Source organism: Macrotis lagotis, chromosome 1, assembly GCF_037893015.1.
Source record: "Macrotis lagotis isolate mMagLag1 chromosome 1, bilby.v1.9.chrom.fasta, whole genome shotgun sequence".
Lineage (NCBI taxonomy): Eukaryota > Metazoa > Chordata > Mammalia > Peramelemorphia > Peramelidae > Macrotis > Macrotis lagotis.
This window is the reverse complement of record NC_133658.1, coordinates 285335723-285349390: the sequence shown is the minus strand read 5'-3', so window position 1 is coordinate 285349390 and position 13668 is coordinate 285335723. Positions and strand designations below refer to the sequence as shown.

The 13668-nt window shown below is 38.7% G+C and overlaps 1 protein-coding gene across 1 annotated transcript in view; it reads left to right on the top strand.

Annotated features, from left to right (window-relative positions):
- The first annotated feature begins 10654 nt into the window (after positions 1 to 10654).
- RXRA (retinoid X receptor alpha) overlaps positions 10655 to 13668 on the top strand; it is a 441978-nt gene continuing 438964 nt past the window's right edge. Inside the window, exon 1 of the mRNA XM_074210739.1 lies at positions 10655 to 10679. The gene's annotated coding sequence lies outside the window, so the exon portion shown is untranslated. The remainder of the gene's footprint in view (positions 10680 to 13668) is intronic.

Genomic DNA, 13668 nt, shown 5'->3' with positions numbered 1-13668 from the left:
TGAAATGAGGGAATTTGAGAGTTGGAAGAATGTCAAAATCCATTTAGGTCAATCCATACCCTAAAGATTCCCCCTAGAACATATCAGGTCATTCAGCCTCTCCTCAAAGACCTTATATGAAAGGTAGCCCACCACTTCTGAGACATCCCCTTTTCCTTTTAGATAGCTCTAATTGTTAGTTTTTCCTAACTTCAAGCTTATATTTACTTCTTTTTACACATTGCACTTGCTTCTTCCACCCTCTGGGGTCAAACAGAAGGAGGCTGATCAGTCCCTCATGAAAGTGTTTCGAATACTTAAAGACAGCTATCACATCTTCCCTGCATCTTTTTCCTAAGCTAAACCTACAGTTTCTTTAGCTAATACCTTGACATTAGTACTGCATTTTCTTAGCATAAATGACCTTCCATTTAAGCAAACATTTTAACTATTAGAAATAAGATGACTCACCAATTATAATCTCTTTTCATTTCATGCATCCATACATAACTTCTCTTATCTGTAATACTTTTGAAACTTTTGTGTCAAGCAACTGGTAAAATATGAAGAGTATATAAGTACTCTTCTTTTTCATTTTAAGCAAACATTATTCAAATATTTCTCAACTACTCTAAGTCTTCAGAGGGACCTTTTTCTCTATTGCTGATGATAATAGCTAATATCAAGGTATTTTTTCAAAGTGTTTTTCTCATACTAACCCATGAGGGAGGCCAGACTAAAAGAAACAAAGAAAGAAAGGAAAGAAGGAAGGATAAATCTATTATTTTTCTAGAGACATCTCCACTCCAAATGTTCATATGAATTATTTGTGTCCCACTTGTAGCAGAGCTTTCTAAAATGTATTGGTCTATCCAACCAGTCACAGTCTGGCACACTGTACTTTGTATCATAATAATGTCATTTTAATCCTCTTCAAAAATGAAGGACAGTAATCAATTTATTTCTTCTAAAAAGGTAGGAAGAATAAATAATAAACATTTTGTCTCAAATTTTCTATATTTGTTACAAATTAAGAATTGACCTTTGGGGTGCAAGGATGTCCATGTGAGAAGAAAAATTTATCTGTTTAATCTTTCTCTGTCTAAAGGAGAACAAATTCCTAAAAATGGTTTGTCACTAGAACTGACTCTGGTCAAAAAATTTGAAGTGTGAGGCAACAGTGCAATGGAAAGTGCTTTATGTCAGTGGACCTGGGTTCAAATTCTGCCTCAGTTACTACTAGCCTAACTTTAGTCTGGACACTCTCCTCATCCATAAAATGAAGGAGTTATATGAGATGATTTCTGAAGTTATTTCCATTTCTAAATTTATGATCTTAAGTAGGAAAATAGACTTTGGGTCCTTCTTTTCCATTTTTATTACTCTCCTTCCACTATTTGCTTCCCTGACTCTCCTAGATTCACTATACAGTGAACCCCCCTCCAGGGCAATGTTTCCTTCTTTGAGCCATTTCCTTTCCTTCTCTCACCACCACTCATCCTATGTTCCATTCCATCTCCCCCCCCCCCCCACCATCCCCAACTAGCTGTTCCATCAGGAAGCAATGTGATCATCAAATTCCTGAAAAATATGGCCATGATTTGATATGAGCTTAGCATTAACAAGGGACTCCTCATGATACTAATTGAATTGATAAGGGACTGAGTTTCAGACAGTAGTTGTAGCCTGATGGGAGTATTTGGGGGTTGCTCAAATAATCAAATAAAAATAATGATAATAACAGTCAAAAGAATTAAAAAACTAATGTCACAGAAAGTACTATAAAAAGGAACTTGGTGGAGGTGAATAGTTGTGACATATCACCATTGATGATATTTGAAGAACAGGAGAAAAAGATATCATTTGAGAAATGTATGTTATGGAGAGAAGATGTTTATATGCTGTAGGTAAGGAATAAATGGACAGTTTCCCAGTGTAAGGAAAAATCAAGAAAGATGTCCAGGGCAACACAATTGTTATCCCCATTCTATAGATGAGGAAACCAGATTTTGATGGGAAACTTTATCTGAAGTCTCATGTTTAGTAAATGGCAAGCTTGAACATGAACCCTATAATAGTGCCTTCTCCTTCACTTTTCAAAGGGAACCTTTTCCTCTTTTTTATATTTTTTCCAGGGCAGACCCTGGCCACCTAAGATTCATGCTGTGAACAAAAATCAGTAAGGAGGGGATGAAGGGTTTTCTTTCCTTCTGTCCTCTTTGACTCATAGCTTTCTCTGGCTTATTGTTCCTGTTAAGGGAGTAGAACTTTCAAGGTGTTGGGATAAGGAAATGTGACCCATTCTGACTGATACCCTTGAGTTTGCCCTTCATCCTCAGGTTGCCTTGACCAATCCTGAAATTCATAAATAAGAGTGTTACCACAGAGAATTTAAATTCTGCTCCCTAGCTGCTTTTAGCACCTAGTAAGACTGGTCTGGCTTCTTAGTGCATGCTTCCAAGGACTGACCTTGTAAAGCTTTTGAAAGCTGAATATACAGTGTCTGCCATGAGTCAACATGGCAACTAGATTTTACAAATGTGTGCAGGGATATTTCCATGTGCTATGTGTTCTACAGAAAGGGTTTGAACTTATCAAAAGCAATGTCGAGACCAGCTTTCCTTAGTGTCAATGGAGACATCTGCTTAAGGACTTTAGGACCCACTGGTCCCTGGCCTCAAAAAGATTTAATCTTCTAATATCTGAAATTCTGCCATCAGGATTTCATTCATTTGAGTCTTGAAAGTGCTTTGGCTTTCCACTGTCTTCTATTAAAATGCAGATACACCCAGCAGAGGTTCACAGCTTTAGCCTTTATCAGGTTATGGGGTAGTAGAAAAAACCCTTAACTATGAGTCAGTAGACCTGGGTTCCAGTACTAACTCTGCTAATAGTCAGCTGTGTGACCTTGAACAAGCTGTTTCCTGTCTCTGGGCCACTGTTCTGGAATCTGAGTCCATGCATTGCTTTCAGAAGGACTGTAAACTTGTATGGGAAAAATGTTTTTATAATCAATATAATCATTTTCTTTATACTCTTATATATTTTATTTAATGCCTTTTAAATATATTTAATTAAATTTTATTTTTCTCTAGTTATATGTAAAAATAAATTTTAATATTCATTTTAAAAATTTGAGTTTCAAATTCTCTCTCTTCTTTCCCCCATCCCACCATTGAAAAAACATGTTATATTTTTATTTTTTTTGCAAGGTAATGGGGTTAAGTAACATGCCCCAGGTCACAGCTAGTAAGTATCAAGTGTCTGAGGACAGTTTGAACTCAGATTCTCCTGGTTCCTGAGCCAGTGCTCTGTTCACTGCTCCATCTGGCTGCCCTGAGAAAGCATGCTATATTTAATGCCTTCTAAATCATTATTCTGATAAGGGATCCATAGGCTCCACCAGACAATCAAAAAGGTTTTTAGGACACTAAAAACCATTTAGAATTCCTAGACTATCTGGTATCTAACATTCTGATCTATAAGGCCTGGAAAATCATTTAATCTGGTGCTGCCAAGGTGAGAGCAGGAGAGATTCCAAATTCAATAAATCTAGGAGTTTTGGGGGTGAATTAATTCAATATTTGACTAAATATAGCAGGCTAATATTTAAATTTTGACCTTGGCAGAAAAAAGGTCCCCCACCTCTGTTAATCTAAGGCCTCTTTCAGCTCTGACCATATATGGATCTGTGGCTGCCAGTTGTATATGCTAATAGTAGTTGAGACATAGATCGACTATGACCAGGGAAAAGGGCTACAGAGATCATCAAGGCCTGAAGGATTATTAGAATTCCTCCATTCCAATGCCCAGAGAGGGACATTTGACTTGCTTGGATCACAAACGCTTGGATTTGAGTTCAGGTTCTCTGACACTAAATCTAGGGCTCTTTGGAAAGAATCACTTCTCTGCCTCCTTTACCACTTTGCCCAGGGCCCACTCCAGTGAGTGGGTTTTGTTTTGCAAACATCCTCAAGGAAAATGGAAAGTCTGGTGACATTTATTCCCACTGATTCTCTTTTCTCCACCCCACTCCACCTTTGGCAGGCCCAGTGTATGATGTCGGCTTTCTCAAGGAGGTCTGTCCTAAGACAAAAGACAGGGCTTTGTTTGAAAAGTGGTTTGCGTTCCCAAAACTGATACCCAAAGCCAAATGGAGCCTGTTCCTGGCTTCTCTAACAGGGGTTTCTTCTCTTCTTTCTCTCTGTGGGCTCTAAGAAACTCAGAGACTTCAAGGTTTATAAAAGGCTTTAAATTATTCCATTTCCCCTTCCCACACATTAACAAGTACTTTCCATTTGCTGTGTCTCTCTCATGGGAAAAAAAAAGACAGAAAAGAAAAAAAAAAATCAGAAAGCCAACAACCTTCCATAAAGAAAGAGGAGAAAAGGCACATATTAGAAAGACATGCGACTCTTCATTTTCACATGACCAAATGATGGACAATACTCTACCCTCAACGATGTCATCTATTACCCTACCCTGCCTGGCCTTCTCTGACCTAAGACCCAGTCTGTCCTTGCTTGAAAATCTAGGAAGGATTCTATGATAATGCTAGGGGTAGCATACTGAATCATTCATTATTAGTCATTGACATCTCAGGTATTACTTTATCTTACTAAGACAATGGGACAAAGGATGAATGTGAGTTGGCAATATATATATATATGGTGCTCACTCCTCTAGTACTAGAGATATAAAGAAAAACAAATAGCTCTTGTCTTCAAGGAACTTCTGTCCTACTAGGGTTCTATTTCTATTGTTCATGAATTTTGTGCTGATCTGTGTGTGATCCATCTTGTCTTACTAGAACAAAAAGACAGACTGAAAGTTTTTGCAGATTTTTGGGGGGGAACTTATAAAATAACATAATCTTCAACCATTTGTCATGTCAAGGAATCAATAAATTTCAGAGTTAGGAGGTACCTTAAAAACCTAAAAAAAGCTTAAATCCATTTTTGAACAAGAATTCTCTCTATGACCTATTTGGCAAGGTGTCATCTAACTTTTGCTTGAAGACCTCAGATAAGGCAGAAGTTAGCAAAACTCCAGGTGGACCAGGGTGACAGATAACTTGTCCCAATCATCAAATTTACAGGATTTGTAAAGGAACTTTCATTCCTTCAGGAATATAGAAACAAGAGTTCAATAACCAGCTATTAAGAATGATGTGTTAACATTATAAGTTACCAATTGGCCTAGGTATATCTCCTGATTCCTCCCCTCAATAAGAGCTCCGCTCTCCAATCCTGCCACCCCAGTAGTTGCCTCAAGGTAGCCTGGAGTCTTTGTCTCCCCTACACACAGGACAGCATGCTGGGATCTCTCCCTTCCCAATTTAAAAAGTTGATTTGAGGGTACATTTGCTCCAGGTATTAAAAAAATGCTGGTTATAGTTCTGAATCTCATTCCTTCTGGTGGGAACTCATTCCATTCTATTCCTATATAAGTTCTGATGGATTTACAACTGACCTGAATCAATGAGTTTTTCCAATCAAAAGGCAAACATTATCTACTACTCAAGTCCCAGTTTCCCACTGTATCCTTATTATATCCTGGAGTTCAGTTGAAAACTCTCTCAATTCCCACTCATCCACATATTACATTTTGTGGCATTGAGTAATATTTATTGCATTGGGTTATAAACTACTTGAGTATTGGTGCTCTAAGTCCCTGACCTCATATGGCGACTGCCAGGACAGACCTATTCACCCAGTGAGGTGGGACCTTAGTTTTTGCTTTGGACCTATTTGCAGCAACTATCCTCATACTATCTTCAGTGCTCAAAGGAGAGCTTTGCAACTGATCCCTTCCCTGACTTCCTCCAATGTCTAGCAATGCTGCTACAACTCAGAAAGAACACCATTTCTCCTTGAATTTTAGATTCCCTTCCCACAATCAATTGGCAGAAAAGATAGGCTAAAGAACACTTCTGAAAGTGAGTCCTCCTCCCCTTAATATGCCTTTAAATTTTTTCTCCTTGGTGTCCAGCTTTACTTATGCACCAACCCCAGACTCCCAAGATGTTATTTCTGTCCTCTATTGACTCATGACTTTGCTGGGCATCCTCTCTTCTCAACTTAAACTGGAATGGAGAGACTCCAGCAGAGCTCCCTAAGTTTGACTGAACAGCCTTCCATCCCACTCTAACCCCATCACATACTCGATGCCTCTGAGCCCCTTTTGGATAAAATGAAAGGCTAGGATCAGAGGATCTTAAATTCCCTTCAAATTCTAACTTTTTTCCATTTCCATGATTCTCCCCTTGACAAAGGCCTTGAGAAGGATGATACTAAGTACTGATGCAAAGATGGATAAGATATAGTCCCTACTCTGAAGGAATTCTTAGAATAAGATTGAGATACAGATAACAGTAGCATGAAATAATCTGTGAAAAATATACATACATACAAATATATGTACATATATATGAAATAAGTTACATGAAGAAAAACCAGAAAATCTCACAAAAATTGCACATGAAATTTTTTCTTATAGCACTCACTGATTGGGTTCATTGATTATGGTTGATTATGGATTTGTATCCATAATTCCTAAATCTCATGTCTCTCTGATATTGCTATATCCCTCTACACAAAGTAAGGGTTTCTAGGAATTCACCCCTGCCTGTGGGCTTCAGGATTTCAAATCTTTGTTGTAAAAGATCTAATTGGTCAATGAATCCAGTTTTTATAGAGGAAATAGACAAAAATGAAACAATGACTCCCCTCCAGGAGCTCGTGTTCCAACAGGGGAAACAACAGTACACATAGAAATAAATAAAAATATACATATCGAATAATTTCCATGACTGGTAGAATCAACAATGTCTCCTGAAGAAGAGTTCACTTCACTTTAGCTTTGAAGGAAGCTCAGGTTTCTAAGAGATGGAGATGAGGAAGAAACACAAAGGCATCCATAGGGAATGCTGCCTATGAGGAATGGCAAGTAGACCAATTATGTTTGACCACAGAGTGTGTGAAGGGGATTAATGGGTAAAATAATCCTGGAAAGGTAAACTCGAGTCATAGCGTGATGAACTTTTTAATGCCAAACAGGAATTTGTGTTTTATCCCAGAGGTAATAGGGATCCAGGGCAGCTAGATGACTCAATGGATAGATCACTGGGCTTGTAATACAGAAGACTCACTTTCATGGTTCAAATCTGACTTCAGACACTTTCTAGCTATGTCTAGGCAAGTCACTTAGCCCTATTTCCCTCAGTTTCCTCAACTGTATTAATGATCTAGAGAAAGAATTAGGGAACTATTACAATATCTTTGCCAAGAAAATTCCAAATGGGGTCATGAAGAATTAGACATGACTGAACAAGAACTTTTCCAGCTGGGGAATGACATGGTCAGAACTCAAGGTAGCTAGGTAGTAACATGGATAGGATGATGGACCTAGAGTCAAATCCAGTCTTAGATACTTACTAGCTGCAAGATCCTGGACAAGTCATTTAAACCTCTGTTTGCTTCAATTTCCTCAACTACAAAATGGGGATAATAATATCAGGGTTGTTGTAAGGATCAAATGAGATAATATTTATAAAGCACAACATGGTGGTGGCCCTTTAAAATGCTTCTTTCTTTCTTACCAATTGTGTTTTTTGGAGATTACTCCTGGTGTACTGTGGTGGGGGGATGGAGGGGAGGAAGAAGGAAGAAGGATGGTATTGAGAATAAGGAAAGTTTCATGCAGCGGTTACCATTTGAACTGATACGTAGTGACTCCCTTGAGTGAGCCCTGACTGCAGCTATTGTACACTTAAATGATCAGAGGATCAGAGGATTTGTACCTGAAAGGGATCCTTTAGTTCAGAGGTTCTTAAACCTTTGTGTGTCTTGACCTCCTCTGGTGAAACCTATGGATCCCTTCTCAAAATAATTTTTTTTAAGTTCACTCCAAATTTCAATTGGAGTTCAGTGAAAATAAAGGTTTTTTTTTTCTCTAACCAAGTTCACAGACCATGTGAAATTTATGTTCTCCTTGAGAGGTTCATGGACCCCCAAATTAAAACTGTTGTTCTAGTCTAACCTTCTCATTTTATATACAGAGAGAAACTGAAATCCCAAAAGATAAAGTGATCTTAAATGGTCTCTGAAGTGCCTTGAGTAATTTGAATTGTCATTCATATTATTATTCAGTTATTATTAAAATTTAAAATGAATGAATAGTAATTCATGTTCCTTCAGTACTCTATAGTTTATAAAGCATGATTCTCACAACAATCCCAAGAGGCCAATAGTGAGAGTATTCCTATTTTTCAGATGAGGAAATAGAGGACAGAACAGAGACAAAACATCTTACCACAACTAGTAAAAATCAGAGCCAGGATATGAAACCAAGATATTTTTCATTCTGAGGCCAATCTTTTTTCCAACCTCACCAATTCTTATCTCTTTGTTTCCTCGTGGAGCAGAACTTTGAAGGAGCTTTAGGATTTGGGGAGGCAGCAATAGAATTAGCTCTCTCATTTATCTTTCCTCTGTTCCTCTTGGATATGTCTCTCTCTTGCTACATATCCTTAGGTTATTGTGTTTTCCGCAGCTTTCTATGCCAGAGGAGAAGGGTGGGGTATGAATGAGGTGGCCCTCCCTTTCCCCAAAGTATTGCTACTTAATTGGACTAATTTGGTTTCTAGACTCATAAAATGGTTGTCTCTTTCATGCAATACAGTCGGTTTCCATATTGGCCACTCATAGTGTTCCCCTCAGAGCCAAATGGCAGGGAACTCCATTTCTCAAGCAGGTCCCAGGAGAATTGGCTCAGTATTGGCCTGGAAGAATTTCCACCAAGCAAAGTTCTTGCAGTTGGCAGCAGCATAATTAAAAATCTCACCCATTCCTTCCAAGACAAAAGAAAATGTATATACAACACACACACACACACACACACACACACACACACACACACACACGTAAGCATCTATTTTGCAAACATGCATGCATACATGTGGTAGAGATTCCTTTCATAACCCATTTGAAATCCCATCAATGTACATCATACAGCATCAGCCCAAGTCAGAGAGCAAATTGTTATTATAAATTCTTTTTCAGTCATGTCCAACTCTTCATGACTTCATTTGCAGTTTTCTTGGCAGAGATACTGGAATCATTTGCCATTTCGTTCTCCAGCTCATTTGACAAATGAGGAAACTGAGGCAAATAGGGTTAAGTGATTTGGTCAGGGTCACACAGCTAGTAAGTGTCTGAGGCCAGATTTGAATTCAGAAAGATGAGCTTCTGATACCAAGTCTGGTTCCTCCATCCACTGACCCATCTAGCTGCCCTAGATAATAGTTTTTTGCTATTCTACTGTTCCTTTGGCTATATATGTGCTGATTTATGGGGGAACTATATCTTCCCCCAATCTAAAATGATTCTTCATTTGTTCCTCTCTTGTTTCATCTTTCTTTTAAGATTTCTTCTAACTAGGGTAGTCTTTGTTTTACCATTCAATGTTCTAGGAAACTCTGCCTTGGCCTCTAAGTTACTATGACTTTAGGTAAATCAATGTTCTGAACCTCAGTTTCCCTCATCTGTAAAATGAAGATGTTGAAAGAGATCTACATTCTTCCAGCTCTTCCAGGGTATGTTCTGTGCTCTAAGTTCCCCTTGAGCTCCAATCTTGAATTGTTCTATTAATATCACAAGTATGTGGAGGAGTGTGCAACAACAGGAACTATTTCATCCTTTTCAAGACACATAGATGTGTTAGACTAATAGAATCACGAGATCTGACTTTAGATTTCAAAATTGTCTTTGTCTTGATCTGCGGTATACTTTTCTTTTGACCATTTTGACTGTTTAAAGGAAGCATTAAATTTTTTCCCTCAATGAGTTCAACAAGGAGGTGATCCCTGAAAAAAAAAAAGGTCTTGGAAGAAAAGTTGTTGAAGACTCCAGTTTATGTATACTAATTTAGACAAAATGGCAACCATGTTCCCCTTCTCCAGCAAAATCAAGAGTCCCCATTTTCTAAGAAGAGACCAGAAATGTCCTGGTTTAACTGGTACTGCTTACAGATGGTTTTCCACTAGGTTGTGACTCCTGGTTTTAACCCAAATACAGAGAGGGTGTGTTTCCATCTTTCCAATGCTTGAGAATTACTCATTTAAAATTCATTTCAGTGGACTTTTTATATACCTATTTTATGTCTGTTTATTTAAGTTACTATGGTAGTGTCTCATGAATGATATTTAAGGAGAAACTTGGGCTTTCTAACTCAATTGCTGTAATTTTCCTTTAAAATTTCTCTCCTCCTACCTCCCCTGTCTCCTTTTGGAACAGGAGTCTGGTTGGACTGGACTGGGCTTCAGTTCAGGGGAGGAGAAAGTGCCCAACATGTGATCTGGGAATTGGGAATTTCGGAACAAAATCCCAGCTAAATCTCTCTGTCATGTCTTCATTTTTCCCCCTTTTCTCTTTTCTTTCTCCTTGCTAAAACAACATCTTTGAAGACTAAAACAAGTCAGTGGAGTGATTTTACTCACTTACCTTTTTCCTGACTGAAGATAATTTTCCCCTCCCCCATCCAAATAATCTTGCTTCCTAGCTTTCCTCTTCTCTTCCTCCTCCCCCCACCCCCACCCAATTCCAAGTCCAGGGACCTTCTCATGCCGTCTGTTTGCCTGTACCTGGACCAGGTGTTCCTGAAGGAAAATATGGATGGCTTCTGTCTTGGCTTTGGACTGGGTAAGTTTTTGGTTTTTCTGCTCTATTGACGTTCAAATGGACAACTCAATCAGTGTTGCAAAGCAGGATGCACGTGGACTACAAACCTGAAGGCTTTCCTTGCATCTATCTCCTATGTATGATACCTAGATAAGAGAGCAATGGCATAATGGAAAGAGTCAGAAGAACTGAGTTCAAAACCCAGACCTGCTGCTTACAACTATGTATCTTTGAGTAAGTCATTTTACTTTTCTTGGGCTTTAATTTGATCTTCCATGACCTCTAAGTTTCCTTCTAGATCTAAATTTTTGATTCTATGTTATTATTAGAATTCCTAAATAAAATTTTAGAGGACTGGGAACAGCAACAGGAAGGGAAAAAACTAGGAAAGAATAAGAGTAGGGAAGATTATATTCAAGGTCAGGATGATATTCCTTACCTGTACTGTAATTTATAAATTTTTAAATGCTCCAGGGTTTTAACACTTATATAATTTCCCCCCAAAGCTTTTGATCACTTTGTAAATATTCAATAAGCATTAGGCAGTCCATCAGTGACCCATTTTCCAAACTTATAAAACAAGGCCGAGAGACAGTCAGTATCCAAACAACTTCAAGACAGCAGCAGAGCCTGGAGATTGTTCTTGAAGTCCAGGCCACAGAAGCCAGAGTCTCTTAGGATTAAAAACATTTCAAGACTCTCAAGGTCTGACTGGATACAGAAGGACCAAAGATAGCCTAAGAGAGTAGTTCCTCAAGGATATCTTTAAGCATGACACATCCAATTTGGGGTATTGCTCTGCAAAGTCAGCAAAACATTCAGGTCCATGTTTTCTCTAGTTTTGTTTCTATGTCCTGAAGACTACCAGATCCTTACATGAGACTTGGGGCCTGGAGGAACTTGTAAGGGAGGTTTGCAGGAGAGTTTGGTCCCCAGACCTAATGCATTTTGCTCCAAACACATTTCCCCTTGATTTTTAAAACCCATGTCTGGATTGCAGAGTCCATCCGTCTGTTTTTAATTTATTCACATTAAACTCATCAGAATGTTCTTGGGTAACCGCCGTTTGATGTCACCAAATGCTGCTGAACCTCCTTTTGCCTTTTATCTGAGGAAGAGGAAGCTAGGATTGTGCCAAAAGAAAATAGGATGAGTCAACCCTTACAATCTGAGTTAAAATTGATATCCAGGTCCAAGTGGTCTCAAGATTCAATAAAAGGCATTTCCCAAGGCTTTATTATCATTTATTAGACATATCAGGCTTATCCTTGCTGCTGGTGAAATTGTACTTAATAATCACTGACTTGACACTGAATAGATTAATAAAAATAATAATAACAATAATGATGATGACCACATTTATATAGCACTATGCTAAACTCTTTATAACTACTATCTCATTTATTCATGAAAAGAACCTTAGAAAGTAGGTGCTGTTATTATTTCCATTTTTTAGTTCAGGAAACTGAGGCAGATTTAAGTTTAAGGTTAAGTGACTTGCTCAAGGTCATAAACTACTAAGTGCTAAAGTTGGATTTGAACTTGGGGCTTCTTGGTCCTGGGCACCCTGGCCCACTATAGGTGTTGATTCTGCCCTCCAACATAAGTTTATACAGTGGTTCACTGCACTTGGCTAGGTATGAAGTACCAAACAAGTTTCTCTCAGATCTTATAGAATCTCATTCCAATACTAGTTCCATCCTATCTGGGATGTAAGGAAGATTACTGTATGGGACATCATTCATTTTTCTTTCAATAGTACTCTGGGGCACTTGGCGGGTAAACTTGGAATTCTGTGAGTGCTATATAGATTTCAGGTAAGGTGGTAAATTGGAAGGTGATTTCTTCTTTTCAATTAATTATTACCAGGATGGTTAAGGTAGATCATATGAGAGAGGACTGTGATGGGATATATGAACAGAGTTCAAGAGGATCACCCAAATGATTAATTTGGTGAGGGAAGTAAGCAGAATTTGGTCAGGACAGTGCATCAATCAGGTGATGGAACCTACCACCATCAACCTCATGCCTTACAATCAACCTCCTGCTGTATAATAGACATGCCTCATATCAGTTTTCTCCAAACCTCAAGTAATTAGATGCCTTGCAACTAACAGCATTGTTTCTATATCTACATGTAAGTAAATGAAAGCTCAACCATTCTTAAGGCAGCTGTTTTCAGTCTTTAATTGTCAACCTCAATGAAAATGCATAACTTTGAGTCTGTGAGTGGATAAAGGTTTACCAGGGAATGAGAGGTAAAAAGGATAGGTGTAGGGTTGTCTTATTTGGAAAGGGCATATTTCAAAGTCTCACAGCTAGGGAGATGAGGGAAGAAGGAAACTTTGTCAGATGCAACAAAATCTGAAGTTTGGGACACTGCTAATTTCCTGGGAAGAGTCTCCTAGTTTAGATGGGAAAAATCATTAGCCAGTTAGTTTGTTGTTATTCCTCTCACTTTTATTCCTCCCACCCCCATCCTTCCTTTGCTTCATTGTGGGCAGCTGCCACATCTATCCTCCTTCTGCCCCACCCTCCTTTCTAGTCCTTCTGTCAAAAACCTTCCAATTGGAGGGAAATAGATCCTGACAGCCTCTATGCGAGCTTGGGCAATGAACTTGGGTCCCAGAGAAATAACTATACCCTATGTGTCTGGAGCCAGGAGATCATTAAGAGGAAATGTGAGATCTAGTGAGTCAGAGCTGGGACCTGCAGGGGTCGGATATATGTCGTCACTCAAGAAATCCTTTCCCATTCTTACTGTGATTTGGAAACAAATTTTTTTTTAACTGTAACCTCCTCCCTTCATTGCTTTTCAATCCCAATTTCACTAACTTCTGTGTTTCTTCTCAGGGTTGGCCCCAATGCAACTCTCTACTTGCCCTCCCAAGGTTGCACTTAATAGGAGCCTTGGGGAAGAGGGGATGGTCTGAGGGCCCTCTCGGGGCTGTGTCCTGTGGACATCTATGATGGTATCTTAATAACAAGGAGAATTGTCATGCCTCAAATT